Here is a 12,627-nt window from a genome sequence, read left to right as displayed (position 1 = left end):
GAAGCCCTAGCCATCAAAAATCTAAACCAGCCAAAATAAAAAATATTGTGATGTTGTACCCTGTTTTATAGTCTGCCTGTAATGTGCTAAGCAAGTCAATGGGTTGAATTGTTTTAGTTACTGTTTTTCCTAGGTGTGAAGTTGGGTTGCATCACATTTTCTTTGCAGGCCAGTATATGTAAACCCAAATCTCAACAGGAATTGGGCAATTGAAACTATTTGCAGTGTCATAGAAACTTCATAGAATAATATCTTGAAAACAAAATACAGTGGAATTAGAAAGGACATCATCCAAGTAGCTTATCATTCCTGCGAGTATTTTCAAAAAGGCATGCTTGCTCCCCTGAACATGCCAGGCAGCTTCATACAAAATACCCTGTAAACCTATAGATTATGTTGAGTTGACCCGTGTTAGAAATATCCAGTTCAGCATATTAAGAAAAGAAGGAAAATTAACAACTTAGACAAAGGCAAAGAGTGGGATGTATGATTGTTAACTCATATCTTGAATACAACAACTTCAACAGGTAGAAGCATTAAGAACACAATTCTATTTACATACAAAATCTTAAATATTCATTCCATTGTTCTTTAAATGTTGTCAATTCTTAAACACTTTGTTTAGCTGTCCTTTTTAGTCCCTAGTCTCTATTCACTGCATATGAAATTGAAAGAAAAACATTAAAATATAGACAATACACAAGAAGGTAACTTGACAACAGGACTATTGCTATGCATAAAACAATTATAACTTCTAAAAAACACTAGAATTATTACACAGATATAGGTTTATTTATTAACTCAGGACGTGTGCAAATAATCATGCAATGATCTGTAATTTTCAAAATAAGAGAAAACTAAATTAGATTATTTTCTACATAAAATTCTTATACATAAAAAAGAAAGACTTGAAAAAATCATATTACCTAATGGAGTAATGAAATTCATTAAGTTTCTAACAACTTCCCCATAAATTTAAATAAGCTTTGGTTGTACTGCTACCTATTTCAAGTGGATCTACACAGGAAACATCATAAAGAACCAATCCTGTGTGATTACTTCAGTAAACATGGACGGAGCTCACTGTAGGTGCAGATTTTTAATTTTATGCAACAAAATGGTGGAACACTAAGTTCTTCATGAATGAAACAAGAAAAAAGAAAAAATATCCAAGATTCATCTCAATTTTCCAACACATTTTAGCATAAATAAAAATACAACTGTTGATAAAGGATTTTGTGCTTGGTGTTACACAGCAGAAAGAACTTGCTTTGACCCATACACTAATTTACCCTTTGAAACACCTCTACTCTTTTAACTTAAAAAATTATAGATATCTCTTGTTATATGCAGGCATATTTTAAGAGATAAAGTTCAAGCAATTTTACTTGAAACTTGATTGAGATATTTTAAAGGAAAACAGAGAGGTTTAAACCACTAAGTTGGATTAATGCAAATTGTTTTGTTGAAAGGTTATTTGTTTAGATAATAGACTAATAAAAAGAAGGCCCTGGGTCTCACAGAGGTGAAGATCTCAGACATCTCATCCTGTCATCATGCTCAAATCGGGTTCACAAGAGGGCATACTCTATTTAGGCAGGGAAAATTCAATTAGGATCACTCTGTGGACTCAGGGATCCCAGTGGGGATCAGGATAGGCAATATTCAGATATCATTGTCTCACAAGAATATATGCCAATGAAAGACATTTTTTGCCCTGCTATTGTGTTTTCCAAAACTATGTTAATAGAATAATAGAATCCCTAAGTTGGAAAAGACCTTTGAGACCACCAACTGTACCTGTCCACTACTAAACGATATCCCTAAGCAGTTCATCTACCAGTCTTTTAAATACCTCCAGGGATGGTGACTTAATCACCTTCCTGGGCAGCCTGTTCCAGTGCTTGATAACCCTTTCAGTGAAGGTTTTCCCAATGTACAGTCTGAACCTCCCTTGGTGCAGCTTGAGGCCATTCCCTCTTGTCCTATCACTTGGGAGAAAAGAACAACACCCACCTGTCTTCAATCTCCTTTCTGGTAGCTGCAGACAGTGACAAGGTCTCTCCTCAGCCTCCTCTTCTCCAGGCTAAACAACCCCAATTCTCAGCCACTCCTCATAAGACTTTTTCTCCAGTCCCTTCACAAGCTTCATTGCCCTTCTCTTGACACGCTCCAGGACCTCATTGTCTTTCCTATAGTGAGGGGACCAAAACTGAACACAGTATTCGAGGTGCAGCCTCCCCAGTGCTGAGTACAAGGGCAGAATCACTTCCTTGGTCCAGTTGGCCACATTGTTTCTGATAAAAGTCAAGATGCCATTGGCCTTCTTGGCCACCTGGGCACACTGCTGGCTCACATTCAGCCGGCTGCCAACCAACACCCCCAGATCCTTCTCTGCCAGACAGCTTTTGAGCCACTCTTCCCCAAGACTATAACACTCCTTGTGCTTGTTGTGTCCCAAGCACAAGACTCTGCACTTGGCCTTGTTAAACCTCAGCCTGTTCAGATCCTTCTGTAGAGCCTCCCTACCCTCAAGCAGATCAACATTTCCTCTCAGCTTAGTGTCACACACGAATTTACTAAGGGTACATTCAAACCCTTCATCCAGGTTACTGGTAAAGATATTGAACAGAACTGGACCTAGCACTGAGCCTTGGGGAACACCACTTGTTACCAGCCTCCAACTGGATATAACTCCATTTACCACCACTCCTTGTGAAGTCATCCAGTCAGTTTTTTACCCAGCAGAGAGTATGCCTGCCCAGGCCAGTGGTAGCCAGTTTCTCAAGCAGAATACTGTGAGCAATGATGTCAAAGGCTTTACTGAAGTCCAAGTACACTACATTCACAGCCTTTCCCTCATCCTTTTAGCAGGTCGCCTTGTAATGGGAGGATATTGGGTTAGTTTGGTAGGACCTACCTTTCATAAACCCACGCTGAGTGGGCCTGATCAGCTGGTAGTCTTCATGTGCTGTATGATAGCACCCAAGATGACCAGCTTCATGATCTTCCCCAGCACTAAGGTCAGATTGGCAGGCCTGTGGTTTCTCAGATCCTCCCTCCAGCCCTTCTTTTAAATGGGTATGACATCTGCCAGCCTCCAATCAAGTGGAACTTTGTGAGTCAGCCAAACCTGCTGGTAGATGGTGGAAAGGGGTTTGGCAAGCACTTCTGCCAGCTGTCTAAATACCCCCAGGTAGATCCCATCTAGTCCCATAGCTCACCTATTTTATCTGAGACAGGGAGCATAGGGTATTATTCCAGTGGTCGATTTCCCTCTCACACTCTCTGATTGTCCTCAGTCTACCCACCTCTTCCCTGAACTCTGTCACCAATCAAGGGAGTTCCTCTACCTGAGCACAACTCCCACAAGTGAATTCCTCACTGGTGTCCAATAACAGTGCGAGAGGGGGGGACACCCTGCAGCCCCGCATCTGGGTGGCAACATGCACCCACTGGGACTTTGTCTGGGAGGCTGCATCAGGCTAGTAGAGATCTTGGAATAGCCTTAATTTTCTGCCAAGTGGCTGCCATCACTCAATGGTTTTTGATATCAGAAAAAAAAGGCTAAACTATTTTTATATATCTTATTAAATATACTCAAAATAATAAAAATGGTGATAAATAACTACTATCAACAGTAAAGAAATAAATGCCAAACATATCCAAAATCATTATTTTGCCACTGCATAATGCCTAAAATTAAGAAACTTTTAGCATATAGAGAAATAAAAAATAATTAAGGAAAAACATTTAAAAAATACCTCAATAATTAAATAGTTTCTGGGATCAGACATAATTTTTCCTTCAGTGCACTGTCAGCTAAGTATGCACGTCAGCACAGGTCTGAAAGTCATAGCAAAAACTTCGGGAAGCTGGGAAACACTTTAAGATTCCATAATTTTAAATATGTAAATACCAGAGTTGCCAACCCTAACGTTTAAAAATCATGGGAGAAATCTAAAGTCGTAAGAGTGAATAAAGCACTGATTAAATATGAGACTATATTTGATCTGTCCTTTTGATTAGTAGTGTCTTCTTACCCTTCACAGTATGGGTTTGTCACAGTTACAGAGGTGTCAGTTGTCCAAAGCCTGAGTTGTTTCTGGGTCACACAGCAAGAGATGTTTTAGCCCAAAGGTCAGCTTCATCTGGCTTTTCTCCAGTATAAGAATGCTCATTAACCAGTTATTACTCCTCAATCACACAAATACCAGTTCCTTACCGATAATTCTTTACTATCGCTGAAGGGTTAGTGGAGGAAAGTCTACAATTTTCTTGCAGCAGTTTATGTCCCGTTCTTCCAAAGCAGAAGCAAAGACATGTATTCAGAGAATTTGTCCTAAAGGCAGAACTGAAATCCACGTGATCCTATTAACTGTATGGTAGAGTTCTGTAGAGACTTAAGACACCATACTGCCCACAAGGTGAAAGTTAAAAACGTAAAGGTGGAGAAGAAAGAGCTTGAAGGACAATGTCCAAAAGGTGTAAAACTAATAAACCCTATTTCAAACGCATCAGGAGCAGGAAACTAGCCAGAGCACTTGTCGGGCCAGTAAGTAGCCGGACACATAAAGAATGTTCAGAGAAGATAGTTATAGTAGGAAAACTCAGCAAATGTTTACCATCTGTTTCCTGTGCAGAAGGATAGGAACTATTCTCCAAATGACCCCTTCTCTATGCAGGACTTATCAGAGGGTCTTGCTAATGCTGAACTGCTGAAAGAATGTGGAACATAAAGACCAGATGAAAAATTTCTCATTGAGATGATCTGATACATGGTGCAGTGTTCAAGGAACTCAGGTCTGAAGTCTTGCTTCACAAAGCTGTTGGAGTCCTTTATAAGAACAAGGATGATCACATAAGGATAAAGAAAGCTGGAAAATGTAATCTATCCAGATTTTCAAATGATCTGAAAGATGCCAAAGAAATGAAAGTTATATGGGGCATTGTGGAGATCCTAATCTGCATAAATAATAGTTTAAACAATAGGAATAATATAGTAATAGGAAGTAGACAGCATAAAAGAAGTATCTCTGCACTTCATCACTTTTCCATGCATAGTTAGGAAATTTATCATTCAGTTATAACTAAGACATTTATTAAGATTAATCTCTAATACACCTTGTCTTCCTCACCTTTAGCACATCCCATTGTTTCTCAAAAAGTCATTGGTCTTACCTTAGACTTGCTTGGCTCCATGGATTTACCCTTGGAGAGGACTTCCAAACCACACCAATATACATTGTGCTTTGTAATTTAAATTCTATTAAGCTTTAGGAACTCACCTGATCTTCTCTGGTATAAGTCTGCAATTTTGATAAAGGTAGTAGCCTTTACTACATGGGGTTCATTCCTGGAAGTTGGGTCAATATCTGAAAAGAACAGAGATATAGCAGACAGATAATGTTTTGTTTCCATCAGTCTATTGGACTAGCTGTCTACAAAGCAGATTTCAGCAGATAAGGAAAACATTTCTTGTCTGTTGCACTTTAATTATCTGGCAACTGAGAACTGGTCAGTATGTTTGGCAGCTTTCCATCCATCCTTCCATCCTTGCTTAATTCATGAGTTGCTACTTACTCATTTTCTTGTCTTCTGCTTACATTTTGGAATTTTGTTCTATTTTTTTTACACATATCTCTTGTTTTAGCGGTGCCAGCATTTGCAATGATTGATAATTATATGGAAAGACCTTAATTTTGGTATTTAGTACACAGATAACTGCAGATTTTGTTTTTCTCTGAAATATATTCTGTTTGAATCAGTCAGACCACCAGAGCTGAAAGCAGAGTATCCTAAAATCCTAGGCTAACTTTATATATTGAAGACATGCAAAAATACCAATCAATCAAAATTGTATGCGTACATAGACATATGCATATGTACCAATGGCTGTATGTGCATAATAAGAATTCCATGTCCTACATAGGCAGTTAGAGTAGTTTTCATTTGTCCCAGCAAAAATTGGTGGCTTTGAGAGTTCTGCAGATGTGAATTTTGTGTGCGTAGCAGTACATCATCCTGATTGCACGGACAAATATTTGCATTTGCTGAAAGGGGAAAAAAGCTCGTATGACAGTACAATATGGAGCTCCAAGAGGGTGGTTCACTGAGAATGAGCAGTTATACAGAGAATCAAAGTAAAATTATTAGAAATATGGTCATTTCAGCAGGAAATCAGTAGGAAGAGTGAATGAGATGACTGAAACTATATAATTCACACTGAAAATTAATAAAATGGGACAAAATAATGAATAGCTTAAAAAAGACATACAGGGCACCTCTGTGCAGCCTTTTTCATAATACAATAACAAGGAGATATTAAATTATCAGCTGAAGATAATTTTAAGTATGACAAATTTGAAGATGAGAAATGGTATTATATTTGCATGCAGCATCATTAACTGATGAAATGCACCCATCTGTCAGAAGCTTCACAGGATAAAAAAAAGTTATATGAATAAGAGAATAATGATAAAATTATTTAAACCTCCATTCTCACACACATTAAAATCCCACTTGCTAAATCAGTTTTCTTAGTGTGGACATCTCTCTTTTGAGCATTTTAAATTGTTCATACATTGATAAACCAGTCCTGTGGTTTTGTATATTATTCTGAGAAAACTCCGGATGGCTTAAAAAATTAAGTAAGTATATCTGTTTTCAGATCAGTTGTGTCAGTTCCTGTGTTGCACTATTTCAGAACTCAGGAAGATGGTCTTGAAAGTTATCTGCAACATTTTTCTTTTTGTCCCATGGTGTCTAGGAGGGACAGCACTTGTTCATCCTTCTTCGTCCTAAAATCCCAAACATATTTGTGAAACCCCAAATGTTTTATTCACACATACTTCTAGTTAAAGACTATTGAATGCATAAGAACTGCTTCCAGCCTATTCCTGTCAGGGATGTAGGAGATAAATGTGCCAAAGGAATGAATGAAAACAACAAATAAGACATTATTGTCATCTGGTCAAAAGGAGGAAACAGATTGCCTACTACATGTGCAGGATCACTTTGCTCAATGAGCACAATGTAAGATGGGAATACACCTACTGGTTTACGTTGCTATGGGAGCCAGTGATGTTTCACAAACACACACACACGCACACACACACAGACACGCACACACACATGCACACACATACCTCCTCATTAAAGATTTTGATAAGGGACAAGAAAAAGAAAGTTCACTCATTTCTGAAGAATCAGAAATTAGCCAAGGCTGAAGATAAGAAAAAACAGACAGCACAACTCCGTCTACTTGTATGTGTCTCATATGCAAAGGACAATGTCTAGAAACTCTTCAGAAACAGATACCTAATTGTTGCATTTTACAGTATCAGACAAATCTGATGACAGAAGAGAGTTTGATGTTGTAATGATCTCTCACAATTCTATGGGTCTTCAATACATGTGTTTCTGAACACGTGTGATCCAAACTCAATGGCCATTTCAAATATACTGGGAAAAAATAATCTTCAAAATGTATATATGTTTATGATGAAGTATAAGAAACTGCTTGGTTCACTGAAGGAAACCTTGACAGTACCATTACAACAGTATTATTATTTGTCTGGTCTATCCAAGTAATGGCTAAAGAAAAATAATCAGCTTTGTGGTGTATCATCCTGAGCAATTTCAGTGTTTTGTAATTTTTCACAGTTATAGTTACAGTAGTGCAACAAACAGGAAAAGCTCACAGTTGATAATATTACTAATATTTTTTTACCTTATGTCAAACACACTGAACATCCACGTCTCTTTATTTTGGGGAAAAAAAAGGAGCCAGAAAGACTAGGCATGACACAAGCCAACAACCTAAATCAACAACCAGTCAATTTTCTTCATCTTATGTCTTTAAAAATGACGTTGTATGACTGCCTTGCCTGTTTGTACATCTGGCAAACAATAGCCCCTCCCTCTACAACCATTTCTGAACCAATTGGCCAATTTCAGTCAAATTCAGCTCAGAGGTTAGGGTCTCAAAGGTTAAATTCTTTCAGATTTCATGAAAAGAGACAGCCAGACACAGCAAAGACAAACATATAAATTAGTGTCAACACTAAAGGGAAAATTACACTGAGCAAAAATGGGTTTTTTGACACCACAGAATCTATTTCAGCTAGAAATGGAGTATAAAAGCATTATTGTTCACCAAAAAAGTTTATCTTGAAAGTCACTTTAAGTATGTTTTTTAATATTGTCAGTGTTATGAGATCCATGATGGTTTGCATTTAATGCAGATTTTCATTCTGGATCACTTCTGCAGTGAATATTATAATTTTGCTATGTTTTTGTACTGTGAAATTTTTCATCTACTAGAAAAAACAGTATTATTCACATTCTTAATTACAAATACTGGGATATTAAACAGAGAATTAAGAATGATGTAGGTTGCAGGAACTCAGGATTCATTTCCTTTGATGAATAAATAATTGGTTATTTGATTAATAAATAATAATATTTTGTTACCATTTTTCTCAAACACTCTTAAAAAAACCCCTACCTGACCTTGTTTTATTGGATATTACCTAACATCACTCTTTTGGGTTTGCAAAATATTTTTGCTTAAATTTTTGAGCCAGACAAAGTGGGCAAATGGAGATTTAGAAATAAATTTTCCCTCTCTCGTAAGTCAAAGCTTCTGTTCTGTAAGTTCCTGTACTTTTTCAGACATTGTCAACAAAAGGAACAGTGAAGGGAAGAATGCCCAAAATATGAGCATTTGGTTTTTTTCCAGAAATGGATTTGTCCAGCCAATGAAGAGATAGTAAAATTACTCCATTTTGTGATTTCAATTGAATCATGGCAGCAATTCTACAGGTACAAATTTTACTTACAAGGGACATTTATGCCTTTTACTTTTTTTTTTGACCTGGGTTACCTTCCTACAGTAAATAAGGCATATGGGGGAGTATGTAGAGGGATAGTGCAGCCAAAGATATTTCTTCCCAGGTTTCCTCACATGCAACAGTGAATAAGTAACAGCAGTGAAGTTACATCAAAGTACAGCAGTCTTGTCTATTGTTTTATTTACTTTGTTCCTGGGCCATCTTGCCTTCCTTTTTTTTTTTTTTTTTATTTTAGTTCCTCATTTTCCTAGAACTATTTTGAGAAAGACACTTCTGAAGGATTAACATGTTTTCCAGCCCTGGTCATTTAGAGGATCAGCAGAATTTCACATCATAGAAGGTGATGAAGAACTAAATGTCAAAATTATGGGTTTGATGCAAACATTTTAAGGTTTTTTTTCTCACTTGAGACAATCTCAGCAGAATCAAGAAGAAATTGCCCAGCAGGCCTAAAGCTGCCTTCCTGCACAAAGTAAAACCATAAAACTGGTAGCAGCCCCCTAAGCACTCGGTCAGAAGACAATTGCACCAGTTTACCTGTAAGGATACAAAGAACATTTTCACCACATTCTTCTAACAAAAGGTTTCCTAACTAGTTACTTGGAGTTCAGTCTCCAAGGGTAGAGTCTGGAGATTTCTGCTTACATATCCATCCTGGGGTTAGAGGAACTTCTCACGCCTTTCCGTCTTCTTGTCACAAACCTTTATTGTGTGTAAGAGGAGATATTTTGCAGGTCACTGTATACCTAATGGAAATTTAAAAAAGATAAATGAGATCCTCCTGTTCTGAAGATTTATTCAGGACTGATAATGAACTGCACAAACCCCTTAGTTTTCAAATAACCTAGACTGTTAAAAAAATCCAAAACCCAACACCTATATTAAAATTGTTATTCAATTTCCAAACTTGTTGGCTTAGGGAAAAGTAAAACAAAGAAAACCCTCCACAAGTATTTTTATTAGACAATTTCTCCTTGGGTTGATACTTGTAAAATTAGTTCATTAATGAAAACATTATAATAACTCATCTTTTTGTCAGAAAAATTATTTTGGGAATTTTAGGAAAGGGCCTCAAATTAAAGATTAATATAGTTGCTCTTGATTTTACTGAAGGATTGGGGTTTTTTTGTTTTATGATGAAATTTCACAAGCTGCAGCAATGAAAGATCAGTATATGCAAGAAATGCATAGAAAACTACTAAAACAGAAATGTGTTTATGTGGGGTATATTGCTGCTGCTACTATTTGCCTTCTCTCCAATGAAGAGATCACTATAAAATGGTGATATCATATGATAATATTCTTTAAAGAGTAAATATATTCACCAAGCACATGTCATAACTTGATATATTTGGAGGTATCTAAATGCTGGGTTGTTTGCATAGCACAATTTAAACTTGGAATTTAGAACCACTATGGAAAAGAACTAGCTTGGTGCAATATTATGTTCTATGCAGTTCTTAGAAAAACTGATAAATTTGGTAATTAATTGAGCTAAGAAAAACTGCTGCCTTGTTTATATAATATTTTCATAGTAGATATTCCAAATTCAGGAAGGAATTTGCCTGTACAGGACTCTATGACAGTATTAATTAATTTCTTAGCAATATGGAAATTAATTGATATTATAGAGGAGTTATAGATGATGATTGTAGAAGCTATTCCTAGTTGCATTTCTTTTTTGTCTTTCCCAGAAATATGACTGATGTACAACAAAAATGTGTTGTAAGTAGATCAGAATTGAAGGGGTTGAAGGGGCAGGAGGAAAACATATTTATACCATGCTGCTCTGTGGTTTGAATACTTTGCCAATCAGGGAAAAATATAGGAGAAAACATGGCATTATTCCCAGTAATGCAAGCTCTTTACGGGGAGGACTGAAGAATGTTGCATCTGGGAAAATTTGTGAGGGACTGAGAAAAACTAGACCTACCAAAATCAAGAAAAAACTTACCAGAAAAACTGGTTCGCTCAAATGGATGCAACTATGCTAAGTTATGATGACAGAGACCTATATGTTTTCCAATCCTAGTAGTTGGTGGTATTTCATAATACTAATTAAATAGAACAAATACTTTATATAACTGCTCAAATTATGAATGCAGTGAAAACACCAGCAGCGTACTTCCCCCTCTTCAGTTCCTTTCTTTTTCTTTCAAATGTGTCTACCAAGATTTTAAAGAGTTCAGACACTCCCAGCCATGTTTTTAGAAGCCAGAGATCCCAGCATGGAACTGAGACACCAGCAAGTAATAACAGGTAAAGAAACCATTATCCTGTGATTATAGAGCAAAAGTTCACATTACTGTCAGACAAATTACACCCACGTATTTGTCCTGGTTTCCTCCCTGATTCATCAGAGAAGCCATAAAACAAGGAAAAAGCAAATCTAATTATTATTAGCAGTCCTTGTTCCTGATACTTTGCTTATCCTTCCACCCTTCATCCCTATATATCCTGTTGCATTTTTTTATTTAGATTAGAAGCTGTGATGAAGGCAGGTTTTCCTTTAAGTTTGTACAATGTCTGGTAAACGCTGCAGGAGAGAAGAGGTAAATTTTGATGGGATTCTTCAAAAGAAATGTTAACATATTTGGTATCTCTGCTTACAAGAAATCAAAATCCATTTATATTTTTTCTGTTACCTCTCTATTTACTATTGATTGAATTAATAGGGATATAGTATCAGCACTATAATATTGGCTACTCTGCAGCTGTAATATTGAGAAAGAAAATTGGAGAAAAGGTGTGGATGTTGCTTGAAAAAAAAAGAGGAAGAATGAACTTTTTTTTTTTTAATTTTACTACAACTAACAAGAAGACTACCAGCTCCAAAATTGTTAGTTTCTGTGACAACATCAGCATCTTCTCAGACTACGGATTTTTTTTTTTCCTAAACACTTTAGTGAACTATGACGTACTTTTCTGAGGATTTTTAAAGCTTAGTAATTTCCTTAAATCTCTGATTTCCTCCTTCATTGCCTCTGACTCTAAGCAGAATACCTTTCCTTTTGGAACAGTAATCTTCCATTTTGCTACAGAAAATACCGTCCTTCAAAACTGAGTTACAGGATGGAGCCATGCAAATTACAGCCCGAAAGGATGCTTTATATATGCCAGTACAGGCATAAGCAGGGTCTATGCTAACTTAGATAATTTCAAGGTTGTTTATGGTCTGAAGTATTATTATGTAATTATGACACCTGTCCATCTGTTTTTAGCGGTTATCAACTATAGCTGAAGAATTGCTCACTACTACATATTCATGTATAGCCTATTGATTCTTTCTTCCATATCTAATTTTATTTATCAACTAGCATTAAAAAAAGATTATTTAAGTTGCAGGTTTACTGAAGAATTTGATAAGTCAGAAGAGACACAGCTCAAAGCTCCACTTTTACATGTTTGCTTCAGCTTGTAACTGCTTCAGCTTTTAAGCCTCACAGTTTGGAACACTCCCTTTTTCTTCCTGACAGATAAACTTGATATGACATTTATTGTAAAATGATTAACTCTACTGCCATTTTCATAAAGTCGCTTTTAGAGTAAATCCATACTTTTTTTTAAAAAAAGGAACCACAAGGAGGAAGATTATTATCGTATAATATCTTGAACAAATTAAAAACGTAGAAAGCATAGTTAGAAATAGTCTGGGAAATTTTCCACAACAGAGAGAAACCTTGTTTTAGAGGCTCTGAGCTATGTCTTTGTGTAAAGACAGAAGTTATAGAGACAGAAAAAATGCTAAGCTTTTCCTTCCCTTATTTTTTAC

The 12,627-nt window shown here is 36.4% G+C and overlaps 1 long non-coding RNA gene across 1 annotated transcript in view; it reads right to left on the bottom strand.

Annotated features, from left to right (window-relative positions):
• Positions 1 to 9,601, bottom strand: part of LOC128851094 (uncharacterized) — a 49,215-nt gene extending 39,614 nt beyond the window's left edge. Inside the window, exons 1-2 of the long non-coding RNA XR_008448351.1 lie at positions 9,501 to 9,601; positions 5,289 to 5,375 (exon numbers count right to left, since the gene is read on the bottom strand). This is a non-coding gene — a long non-coding RNA (uncharacterized LOC128851094). The remainder of the gene's footprint in view (positions 1 to 5,288; positions 5,376 to 9,500) is intronic.
• Positions 9,602 to 12,627: the final 3,026 nt, after the last annotated feature.

This window comes from Cuculus canorus, chromosome 2 (assembly GCF_017976375.1).
Source record: "Cuculus canorus isolate bCucCan1 chromosome 2, bCucCan1.pri, whole genome shotgun sequence".
In the NCBI taxonomy this organism is placed as follows: domain Eukaryota; kingdom Metazoa; phylum Chordata; class Aves; order Cuculiformes; family Cuculidae; genus Cuculus; species Cuculus canorus.
This window is presented reverse-complemented; position numbering and strand designations above follow the sequence as displayed.